Genomic DNA, 13,347 nt, shown 5'->3' with positions numbered 1-13,347 from the left:
ATAGAACGTGGGACCCTTCAGTCTGCAAGCCAATGCTCTATCCACTGAGCCAAACCAGCTAGGGCTAATGGTCTTTTTTAGATTAATATAAAACTACTTGTATGTTTGCAATAGTGAAGAAAGAAAATAGATTAGGTTAGTCCACATACAAAAGCAAATAATGTATTGTTTTATGTGTATTTGAGAACTGCTTATATAAAGTTATAATAAATACATGTAGTAAATAGCAAAACTATAACTTGAAATCAAATTAAATATTAAATATAAACGTTAAACAGCAGCTGGTAAATAGTAAATCCCTAGTAAATATTTGTTACAAAAATGAATGGAAAGTGGTGGCAGCCCTCCCTCCTCTCCTCCATGTAACCAAAAGTAAATTATCATGACCTGGGGATTCAAGGGCAGCCTGGGTCCAAGGAGGGCAGGCAGAGGCTTCACAGAGAATGCGACATTTGAACTAGTCTTGAAGGACTGGTGTGAATTCAACAAGTGGAAGACAGAAGGAACAGAATGTACAGAACAAAGGCAAGAAAGAACATGACCGGTTGGAAAAGTCAGTAGTTAGGTGAGACTGAATGATAAGCACCATCATGGGACATGTTGGAACATGAGTTAAGATCAGATCTTGAGGGGCTTGTTCAAGCTAAGAAATGTATACTTTATTATCTAATCTAATAAAAGACAAACATGCAAACCGACTGTACCTTTGCTACACCTTAAGCCACGCCCACCATCCAATTAGAGCAACTGTATGCAAATTAACCCATGGCGGCCTGCAGCCACGGAGCTGAAGCAAGCAGGAGGCTTGGTTGCTCCAGTGATGGAGAAAGCTAAGCTTCCCGGCCGGCTCTGAGCTCCACTCAAAGCAACAAAGTTTCAATTATAGAAGATAAACAAACCCCAGATACCTGCTTTCAGCCTGCCATGGCTACGGAGCTGGAGCGAGCAGGAGCTGGCTCTGAGCTCCACTGAAGGCAACAAAGTTTCAATTATAGAAGGTAAATAAATCCCAGAATAAAAAGAAAAAAGAAAAAAAGGAGAGGCTGGGAGCTTCCGTCACCAGTGGGGCTTGGCCAGCCTGAAAACAGCCCTCAGCCCCTCACCCAGGCTGGCCAGGCACCCCAGTGGGGACCCCCACCCTGAAGGGGGTGTGACCAGCCTGCACACAGCCATCAGCCTCTCACCCAGGCTGGCAGGAACCCCAGCGGGACCCCCACCCTGATCCGGGACACCCTTCAGGGCAAACCAGCCAGCCCCCACCCGTGCACCAGGTCTCTATCCTATATAATAAAAGGGTAATATGCAAATTGACCCTAACAGCAGAACAACTGGGAATTACTGGTCACTATGACACACACTGACCACCAGGGGGCAGACGCTCAATGCAGGAGCTGCCCCCTGGTGGTCAGTGCGCTTCCACAGAGGGAGCTCTGCTCAGCCACAAGCCAGGCTGACGGCTGCCAGCATAGCGGTGGTGGTAGGAGCCTCTCCCACCTCCTTAGCAGCACTAAGGATGTCCGACTGCAGCTTAGGCCTGCTCCCCGCTGGCAAGTGGACATCCCCAAGGGCTCCCGGGCTGCCAGAGTGATGTCTGACTGCCATCTTAGGCCCAATTCCCAAGGGAGCGGGCCTAAACCAGCAGGTGATCATCCCCCAAGGGGTCCCAGAGTGCGAGAGGGCACAGGCCAGGCTGAGGGACACTCCCCCCCCCCCCCCCCCCCCCCCGCCCCGAGTGCACAAACTTTTGTGCACCGGGCATCTAGTAACTAATAACAATAAATCATTGAGGGGTTTTAGAAAGAAAAACATCATAAAGAATGAGTGGATTGTAGATTGATAAAACGAAGGCTTGAACTAGGGCAATTGCAATGAAGACAAAAAGAAAGCAGTGATTCAAGACATATTGAGGATGCATACATAGTGATTGTGATGGATCTGTTGCAGTATTGGTCCCCAATGATTCCGGCACCCTACACCCATGCCTTTGGGTAACCCCCTCCCATGTTAACTCTGTATTTAGTTATTAGCAAACATGCAAGCAGAGGCTTGAAAAGTACTTACACACTGGAGCTTCACTTCTTTTGCTGATGCTAGAAACCCTGAGACCGCCACCATGTGGCCAAGCCTGGGTTAATTTGCTAGAGTCACCAAACCCATCACTCCAGCTGCCAGCCAGAATTAATCAAAAGCTAGAACCAACTGCCAGATGGGTGATTGATGTGCATGAAGCCACTTTAAAATAAACAGACTCAAGCTGACTTGCTAGCTGAGTGCAGCTTCATGGGGAGTCCTGGTGAAAGCCAGCCCAACTGAGCTCAACCCTAATTGCTGACCCCACAGAACTGTGCACTAATAAATGATTGTTGTTTTAAGCTGTTTGAATCTTGGATGGCTTGTTACACAGCAAAAACTAACTGATGCAGTAATGGATTGGTGGCAGCCTTACATATCCAAAAAAGTTGGTTGAACTTTGTAGTAGCAGTAGCAAGGGAGAAAAGCAGTTTTTTGGACAGTGAGTATGGAGCAATTTTTAATTTTTTAAAATATATTTTCATTGATTTCGGAGAGAAGTGGAGAGGGAGAGAGAGATAGAAACATCAATGAGGAGAGAGAATCATTGATTGGTTGCTTCCTGCACACCCCCTACTGGGATGGAGCCCAAAACCTAGGCATGTGCCTTTCACCAGAATCGAATACCGGACCCTCCAGTCTGCAGGCCAAAGCTCTATCTACTGAGCAAAACCGGCTAAGGTGATTTTTAGTTTTTGATGGGATATTTTGTTTTTGTGTTTTTAGATGAAAAAGACTAGAACTCAAAGGTGAGTGAGATTTTGAATAATATAACTTGCTTTAAAGGGTTCATATAAAGATCAAATGCAATAGTATACACAAAAACACCAGGTGAAAAATAATTGTTACCTTATAAGTCTGTAGATAGTAGATTATATGTACTTTATTTTCTATTTGACTTCTTAAGGAATTCACACAGGTAGATTTACACATGCAGAAACACATATACATCCCATTTTGGGGAGAAACCTGGGAGTATCCCAGTCCACTCTAAAACAGCACCTGAGAGTTTCTGCCTATAGGTGGCATGTAATTTTCCCAGGTATATCTCTCCTTCCACCCCCAAACCCAGAGAATTCTGCTGTTTGAAATGAAGTATCTGCACAGAGACACACACTATGGATATAAACAGAGTAAGGTATTCCAAGTCTAAACCCTTATCCCTCCAAATAAATTAAACATGTTTAAGGGCTACATTCTTCTTCATTTTTGAACATTTTACTTACAGTATTATATACACCACCTATTTTCCTAGTGGCCTTGAGCTGAGGTGTCTATTATTTCAGAAAACAAATTATGTAACAAAATATGCTATTTTTTTCCAGCATTTAATTTCAAAGCATAATATGTAGTCTACAAGATGAAGACAAAACAACTGCTTCATGTCATATCAGTGTTCATTTGGGAGAAACAGCAACAGAATGCTTTTTAGTCCCAACATTCCTATCATAATGAGGCAATAATTGAAATGAAGAGACATATTGTAAGTATGAATTTTAGTCATGTTTTATCTACTATCAGGAATGATATAGAATAAATTAGATCATTTAAAATTTAAAGCAGCATGCATGATTTATCCTAAGTTTGCCCTTATTTTTTGTAATCAGCTGGCTCCAAACATGTTTTTCTTCTCAGTGTACAACTGTATATCATTGTACAGTGGTGAAATGAACTCTAAATGGTTCCTTTCCTTACAATTCCTGTTCCTTAAAAATTAAAAGACTTTAGCATTTACTTTTTCTCAGCCTTCCAACTTTTTGTATTTTATAAAAATGACTTGTGAGTGTACTGATTGTAATCACTTTGTGGTATATACTAATTTGACTAATAACCGTTAGTAATTTTGATGAATACATTGCCTTTTAAATGCAATATTGAAATCAATAACTCTTTTTAGAACTCATGTAATTTCCTCAAACTACACAAGATTAGTTTTGCTTAAATCACTAGTTATGTGACTTGTGACTGAGTGTAATGGATAACTATGCCTCCTAACTCCAGGCTGTGGTTCTAAGACTGTATGTACAGTGCATTTATTTCTCATCTCTCACTGTGCTTGATAGCTTTGAGCACAATATATCATCTCTACAGAACAGTTTATCAATTGGAGGAGCTGAGTAAATGTTACTTTTTCCACAACATATTGCTTCTAGGTGCCAGTAGAGGATAAAAAAAACATAGAATCTATAATAATAAAAGCATAATATGCTAATTAGACTGGACGTCCTTCCTGATGACCTTCCGGGGACAGAGGCATAGGCAGCCGTCATGGCGGCGGGGGCCAAGCCCCTTGCAGGAATTTCGTGCATCCAGCCTCTAGTAGTATAATAAGTAAGTAAACATTAGGTCAAGGGAAGAGGTAGTTGGTTATATCTAATGCAAGGATTAAAATGGTAGTTCTTGAAGTTGTACTATCTGCAACAGAATTACCCGAAATACATGTGATATATGCAATACACACCTCAGAACCAGAGAATCACTTGAAATAAATTTTATCAATATTACATCATAAATGTATAATATGTCTCACATCAAGACAAGAAAAATTGGCTTGTAGGAGGCATGAGGGGAGATGTGTCCCAGCCATAGTCTAACATCTTAGGGATGCAATAAAGGACGCTTTCAGGTGGATCATGATGTAGCATTGGCTCAATCAGAAAGGCAGTGGGGAGGAGAGAGTTAAAGGAAGGAGGAGGGGGCAAGTGTGGAGGGCAGGATGAAGAATGAGAATGTGGCCCTAACTGGTTTGGCTCAGTGGATAGAGCGTCGCCTGAGGACTGAAGGGTCCCAGGTTTGATTCTGGTCAAGGGTATATACCTTGGTTGCGGGCACATCCCCAGCATGGGGTGTGCAGGAGGCAGCTGATCGATGTTTCTCTCTCATCGATGTTCCTAACTCTCTATCCCTCTCCCTTCCTCTCTGTAAAAAATCAATAAAATTTTTTTTTTTTTTTTTTTTAAAGAAAGAGAATGTGATCACAGGCTCTCAGTAGTCTCAACAGTGCTTTCCTGGTTTGGTTTTTTGTGCCATGGTACATGTAAGTCATGAAGGATAATGTTACCCCAGCACACTGGGGTAAACACATAAGCCTGCTCACAGGAAGAGGGAAGCCTACCAAAGATGCTGAACACCCAAAGGAGATAAGGAATCGAGTTGGGGTCACCCTGTTGAGGAAGTGCTCCAAGGAATATCCATCACTTCTCTGTTCGTGTGTTCAGCACTACGTGCTCTTAGCAATGCCTGGGCACTCACTGGTTTTGTTCCTCTACTTTGAATAACAAGAAGGCTACCACCGGTAAGTTGCTGGGTCATTCTCCTGCTCCTTGTAAAGGAGCATATGGGATATTCTCCATTTACACCACCAGTAAATACTATTAAGGGAATATGGCATTATATGTAGGATATTTTTCTTGATTATTGTATGTTATTTACATTTGAAGGAAATAAATAATTTAATAATTGTTGCATTAGAAAGCATATACAATTTACATATCTTGTATTTCCAGTTAGCCATTTATGATGATGTGAAGTGAAATTTTAAGATAATTTTTATTACTACACAGAAAATTAAAAAATATAATATAAATATAAAATAAGAAAATGAAAAATATAGAGAAAGGCAATAGAATCCATTTTTATCCTTAAATCAAAATGTTTTGTTGATCATGTTCCATCCTAAAAAAAACATCAGCCCAGCTGGTGTGGCTCAGTGGTTGAGCATTGCTATATGAACCAGGAGGTCATGGTTCAATTCCCAGTTAGGTTTGATTCCAGTCAGCATTGTGGGCTCAATCTGATCCCCAGTGTGAGGAATGCCGGAGGTAGCCAATCAATGATTCTCACCATTGATGTTTCTATCTCTCTCTCCCTCTCCCTTCCTCTCTGAAATCAATAAAAATATATTTTAAAAACAATCATACATTTTAGGTTAAAAAAAATAAAGTGGGGAGAACGCAACAATAAGGGATAGAGGAGTCAAAAAGTGGCTTTCATAGTTACTTTTATAAAACCAAAAATAGTTTAAAACATCAAATTATTATTTCAAATAAAAATGCTTATTGATTATTTCTCTAAATTCTTTGGTACTAAAAATGTGAGTTTTCATATATACATAGGTCAAACTATGTTGAATTTTAGCAATATATCTTTCAATACCAATTGGACACATTAAAATAAGTCAGAATATATAACTTGGAAAATAATATATCAACTTAAAATTAAATGGCACACAGTACTAAAAGTAAACTATAGTAACATTTACACTAACATGGAAAGCAAATAATTACACATGATTACATTTTGGGTTGATTGATTTGTAATTTTTGTTTGCTCACGTCTTCAGAAACAACTCATTGGCAATCAGGGCAACATAAAATCAGATGTAAAACCAAAGTGCACATTAAGCTTATTCACAAACTTACAGTAAATGTGAACTAATTTTTAATTTTATGAACTGAATAAATAACCACTTCATCCTTACAGCATAGCTATTATAACTGCTAATTTATAACTTAAATCCCATTGAAAGGGTAGTTGATTATCTGTTTCTAACTATGAGTTAATTTTGAAAGGAGACGTGAGAGACATAAATGTTAATTGGTCTCTCCAGAGATAGAAGGTCAATTATCAAGATCATTATATGACTTGCTAGTGAACCATATAAGAAAAATTAAACTAATGGAAAATTCTCCTATGACCAGTTTCCATTAAATAATCTATGGATTGCCAGCTGCCTCCAGCATTCACTTAATGTTAGAAATGAGAGGATTGAGACAGACCATTAAAAAAAAAAAGGAAATTGCAAAAGTTGAGACAGGAAGTGATTAAGGTAAAAAGAAAGAGTTTAGTAAAGTCAGGGTCTTGGTAAAGATGAGTTCTATTCTGACCCTGTTCCGGCGTATTAATAATTACAAGCCCACAGAGGGAAAAAATAATCCCATGTGCCAACAATATGTATATGTTAGACTTACAATTATATCATCATCACTTGGATGAGACTGAACCCAAATTTTTAAGCTAGAAACATTGGTACTCATTAAAATTTGTGGAAATATGAATACATGTCATAGATAATTCAAAAGTTAAAATTGTAAAGTGATCTTATTCAAATTCATGACCTTCCAATGTTTTATGAACATTCTTTGTACCAGGAAATGGAAGGATATGATGTTTCATTGCTTCATTAAGTGAGCAGTAGGCATGAAGTGCTCCTTGTATGGGTAGCTATGTGGAAAGCCCTGTAGAAAACGCAGCTCCCTCCCTATCACAGTGCAGAATGGACTGGCTTGGGGGGAAACTGGAGGCAGAGAGGCCACTTAGGAGGCTGTTGCCATCCTCCAGACACAAGATAATGTGGACCCAATGCTTTAGATTGAGTAAATGATTTGTTCTCTCGCCCAGTGATAATGTTTAAAATTATTTCTTCCTTATGCTATATTCACTCAATCCAAAGCATAGTTTATTATCCTGTGATTTACCATATCGATAAAGCTCTTGAAAAGGACTCCTACATGTAGTCAGTGCTCAGTACACATTAATCATTACCATTATTAGTCGTACATTATATCTTTAAAACTAGGAATTTTCAGATCTTTCACTAATTCAATAATATTATTTAGAGTCACCAGTAGGTGGGGATGTTGAACAATATTTTTCTAGGTTGTCACAAGACCTGTTTCTGACTTGAAAAAAAACACACACACAAAAAAAACCAAGTGGCCTGTGAATAAACATTCACCCTATTATATTACATAGTCTTTTTGTAATGGAAAATATTTTCAAAAATTATAAATAATTTTAAAGGCTTCAAAGTAGCTATAAAAATGATTGGATTCAGCCTAGAATGTGAACTCAGGATGCTGGAGAAAGGCCGTCACTGCACAGGTTCAACATTTCAGCCTCCTGCCTCTGAGCTGCCTGGTAGACTCCAAATCCATGTCTCCTGTCATTTTGGACTCGGTGCTTTAAGAGTAGATTACAAAATATAAATGATGAGCAAGTGCCTGTGTCTGACCCACATGCTAAACATACTAGAGTAGAGCCTGACTCTATGTACCCTTCTTTTATTAACAATGGCTAGTAAGCAACTACTGCCTCCAGGTGCTAAGCTGGGTCCTTTCCAGACTGGGTATTCTTTAGCCTTCATAACAGTCTTAGGAGGTCAGTATTATTAGCCCAATTTATAAATAGGGGAACTGAAAAATTAAGTTACTTGGTTAGTTAATAGTCATTCAACTATTAGGTGGCAGAGGCAGAATTTTATTTATTTATTTTTTTTAAATATATTTTTATTCATTTTAGAGAGGAAGGGAGAGGGATAGAGAGATAGAAACATCAATGATGAGAGAGAATCATTGATCGGCTGCCTCCTTCACTCCCCCCACTGGGGATCTAGCCTGCAACCCAGGTATGTGCCCTTGGCCGGAACCGAACCTGGGACCCTTCAGTCCGCAGGCCAACGCTCCATCCACTGAGCCAAACCGGCTAGGGCCAGAGGCAGAATTTTAATTCAGGTCTAGTTAACTCTCATGTTTTGTTTCTCATTTACCTGATAAGGTATCAAAATTCATTTACTGCTTTTTTTTTAAGAGAAACTAACTTAAACATGTGCACTGTTGGTCCCACCTCAGTTTAAGTATCTAATTGATGACTTGTCTATGTCTTGTGTTTGGAGTCAATCCTGACTAAACGCCTAAATGAAACTAGCAAATTATATCTCCTCCAGTGCCAACACGACATTTAACTCACCCCTTTGAAGTGCAACTTCCGGCTCTTGTAGGGTTTTGTCGGCATCTATGGAACCTGACAGTTTAGCAACAAAAAAACCAAAACAGTGTTTTCCTGCCTTATCCATTAAATTCTCTCCCTGCAATAGTCATTCTGACCTAAATGGGACACTATTTTTTTTTCTCTGAAACTTTAGGGAATAAGAATGGAGGGGGTTTGAGAAGACAAGGTACAGAGTGTTAGAAAGAATTGTTAACTCGTATGTCTAGCAGAATTCATAAAGAACTTCAAAGCAATAACAAAAAGAGTGGACAGCCTTTTTTTAAATTTTATTTTATTGTTTAAAGTATTACAAATAGTAGTACATATGTCTCCTTTTTTTCCCCATTGACCTTCCCCCGGCCTCCCCTACCCCCGGGCACATGCTCTCACCCCAACCCCCCAGTGTCTGTGTCCATTGGTTGTGCTTATATGCATGCATACAAGTCCTTCAGTTGATCTTTTAACCACCGCTCCCCCCCCCCCCCCCGGGCAAAACTCCCCAGCCTTCCTGCTGTACTTTGGCAGTCTGTTCGATGCTTCTCTGCCTCTGTATCTTTTTGTTCATCAGGTTATAATGTTCTTTATTATCCGTAAATGAGTGAGTTCATGTGCTAAATTTTTAAATGGACAAAACAATTAGAACATGCACTTCATAAAGATATCTCCATATGGCTATATCTCTCTAGGCTGAATAAAGTTTGAGATGTGAGAGCCCTGGGAATGAGTAATAAATAATCTGACTACTTAAATTAATCCAGTGTTTCCAATTTTATTTATATAAAAAATTCTTTTATCAAAGGGCAGCTATTCATATCTTCAGGAAGTTTGGGAAACACCTTTTCTCTTCCTCTAGTACAGTGGTTCTCAACCTTCTGACCCTTTAAATACAGTCCCTCATGTTGTGACCCAACCATAAAATTATTTTTGTTGCTACTTCATAACTGTAATGTTGCTACTGTTATGAATCGTAATGTAAATATCTGATATGCAGGATGGTCTTAGGCGACCCCTGTGAAAGGGTCGTTCCACCCCCAAAGGGGTCGCGACCCACAGGTTGAGAACCGCTGCTCTAGTAGCTTATATAAAATTCTCAGAGGTTCCTGGCACCCAAATAGCAAGTCACCAGACACCTTACTTTTGCAAGCTAGCATGCTGTCATTCACTGAAATTATAGCTCATCCGTGTTTTGTTTTTTTTGTATATCCTGGAATTTTTTTCTTAAGTGAAGTTAAGTTTTTTGTTTACTTCATAATCACAAGAAAATGCTTTCATCATTCCTTGTTTACTAGAGCAAATTATAGAGGTTTTAAACTAACCACGAAAATGAAATGTGAAAATACACTAAAAAATAGTAACAGAGTTCAAAAGGGAAAATGTCCACTATCATTCTTTTCCTGTTGTCCCTTTTCTATCTTTGAAGAGAAATGGAGGAGAAACCCTTTGATCTTTTGCATTTTCCAAGATGGATATATGTTGTTACTGTTAGGTAAACACAAAGACAGAACCATGAAGTTAAAAGTAAATGTCGCAGCCACACCTCATTAAAAGTAATATTTACTACATACTTAGAGAAAGGGCAAACAGTTTGCATTTTATCTTTTATCCCATTTTATCTGAATATCCTAGAATAAATATAACAAGACAAAAATATTGAGAAATAATATATAGTTTTCTAGAACTTTTATCTACTTCAAATTTTACCCTCTATAGCAGTGGTTCTCAACCTGTGGGTCATGACCCTTTTGGGGGCCGAACGACCCTTTCACAAGGGTCACCTAAGACCATCGGAAAACACATATTGAATATACAATTACATATTGTTTTTGTGATTAATCACTATGTTCAGTTTGTAACAATGAAAATACATCCTGCATATCAGATATTTACATTGAGATTCATAACAGTAGCAAAATTAGTTATGAAGTAGCAACGAAAATAATTTTATGGTTGGGGGTCACCACAACATGAGGAACTGTATTAAAGGGTCACGGCATTAGGAAGGTTGAGAACCACTGCTCTATAGCCAAGAAATTTGACTTCCTGAATCTGCCACAGCATCCTAATATATCTATAAATAAAAACTGAGAAATGGAAAAAAAATAGGAATTTTAGAGCTGGCAATTTTCCTAAGTAATTATCTCAGTAAATTCTGTCTGGCTCTACTTTTTAAATATATCCAGAATTTGACTTTCTTCACTGCTACCAGACTCATCGGCGCCAGCATCAACTTGCCTGGGTTATAGCAACAGCTACCAACAGGCCTCCAATCTCATCTCAGTACAGAAATGAAGTGATCCTTTAAACATGTAAATCAGAATATATCACTCGACTATCCCAAACCTTGCAATAACTTCCCATTTCAGAGGAAAAACCTAGGTCCTTACAATGACTTGCAAGGCCCTTCTGTCATGGTCCCCTATTGTTTCTCTAATCCACCTCTTACGACTCTCCCCCTTTACTAAAACGCATGGCCCCCTCGCTGCTCTGGGTGCTCCCTCTTCAGGCCTTTGCGCTCCCGTCTACCTGGATCACTCTTCCCTCCTTCATCCACCCAGTTCTGTCCCTCACCTTCTCAAGTCTTAGCTCAAATGTCATTTTCTGTGCAAGGCCTTATCCGACCACTTGCCTGACCACTTCACTGCTTTATTATTCTTTAAACCTCTTAATATCTAATATATTATAAAACATATATTTTATATAATTATCTGTCTCCCCCATTACAATATCAAATTCTCTAGGTATGGGGTTTTCTTTCCTGTTTTGTTCAGTTCTGTTTTCCGGCACCTAGAATAGTGCCAGACACAGAGTAGAGACACTGAATAGGTATTTATTGAATATGAATATACTATAGGCATGGCTTAATATACTTCTTTCCCAGTAAAGTATCTACAAGCAAATGAAAAATAACTTTGATAGATTGTCAGGTAATTGCCTGAGGCTAATTTAGATAAAGCAAGCCTAGAATAGAATTGTGAGTATAAATGATCCAAGTCCTCTCTACAGTTCTCCAAAGCACTGAATGCTACACAATCAGTTTACCTTTGATAGTAACTTAAGAAATCTGATATTAGTCTATTCAGCACAAATATATTTATGGCTCATTTGCTTCCAACTCTTATTTTCTACTTTACAGATATAAAGAATTAAATGCACTTATTTCTACAGTATTTGAGGATACATTGATAGATTCAAAGAGCTAAATCAGCGGTTCTCAACCTGTGGGTCGCGACCCCTTTGGGGGTCGAACGACCCTTTCACAGGGGTCGCCTAAGACCATCAGAAAACACATATGTAATTACATATTGTTTTTGTGATTAATCACTATGCTTTAATTATGTTCAATTTGTAACAATGAAATTGGGGGTCACCACAACATGAGGAACTGTACTAAAGGGTCGCGGCATTAGGAAGGTTGAGAACCACTGAGCTAAATGAAACTACTGATCCACTGAATCTAACTAGAATTCTATAGAGCAGTCATAAATAGAATTGTTATCTTTCTAAATTAGTTACCTGTTACACTGTCTTCTATCTATGTTTTCAATAGCTCTATTATCTTCTACAAGTAAACTCTGAAAAAAAAAAAAAAAAAACGTTCAACTGAAGCAGCCAGATCTGTAATAATTCACTGACCTGGTCCAACCAAATTTGTCTGCCTTTGTTTGAGGGATTAAACCTGTTGATTGTCTGGAATCTCAGATCTTGTCTCTTACACAATGTCCTGATTCCTACTCAAAATTGCCAACCTCTTACTTTTGCCTATACTGATATGAAACCTATTAGTACAAGTATTCCCATTCCTGAGCAATCTTGCAATCTTTTTACTGATAACCTGCTCATAAGACATAGTTCTGGGTTTGTTGTCCAGTTACTTATCATTTACTAAGAGCTGCATGTGTAACACATATAAAAAGTTATTTCTCTTTAAAACACAAACATGTGACACTCACATGAACTGTGAACCTGATGAAGTATGTTGAAAACAAGTAAGTCGGTAGTGAACAGTCTGTTGGGTCTACAATCAGCCAGGTGCTTACTATACCACCTCATTAGGAGCAGAGAGCAGAGAATGAATCAACAGGGAAACCGGTATCACTGATTCCCCAAACAAACCTTCATTCTGGAGAAAAGCAGTGTGATCTTGGAGTTTCTGCTTTTGGTTTGTGAGTAGTCTTCACCAAATGAGCTTTCAGAGTTCTTCAAAGTGCTGCAGGTTCCTAAAGATACATCCACTCAGCTAAGAAGGGCAGCCAAAGCTGTAATCACCACTTCCGTACTGTTCCAATATATTCATTCATTTGTCTAACAACTAGTTACTGAGTGTCTACCATGTGCTATGCACTGTGTAAGGTACTGGAAATTCAAGTAAACATGTGGACATAATCTCTATCCTTATAGAGCTTTAAAATAAAATGGAGGAGATGGATAATAAACAAAACACTAACAGTGACAGATACTAATAAATGCTGTGGAGAAAATGAATAAGTTCTCAAGGAAATGACATTTAAG

The sequence above is a fragment of the Myotis yumanensis genome, unplaced genomic scaffold (assembly GCF_028538775.1).
Source record: "Myotis yumanensis isolate MYYU_CA2020_CCGP unplaced genomic scaffold, mMyoYum1.0.hap1 SCAF_6, whole genome shotgun sequence".
NCBI classification, from domain to species: Eukaryota; Metazoa; Chordata; class Mammalia; order Chiroptera; family Vespertilionidae; genus Myotis; species Myotis yumanensis.
This window is presented reverse-complemented; position numbering follows the sequence as displayed.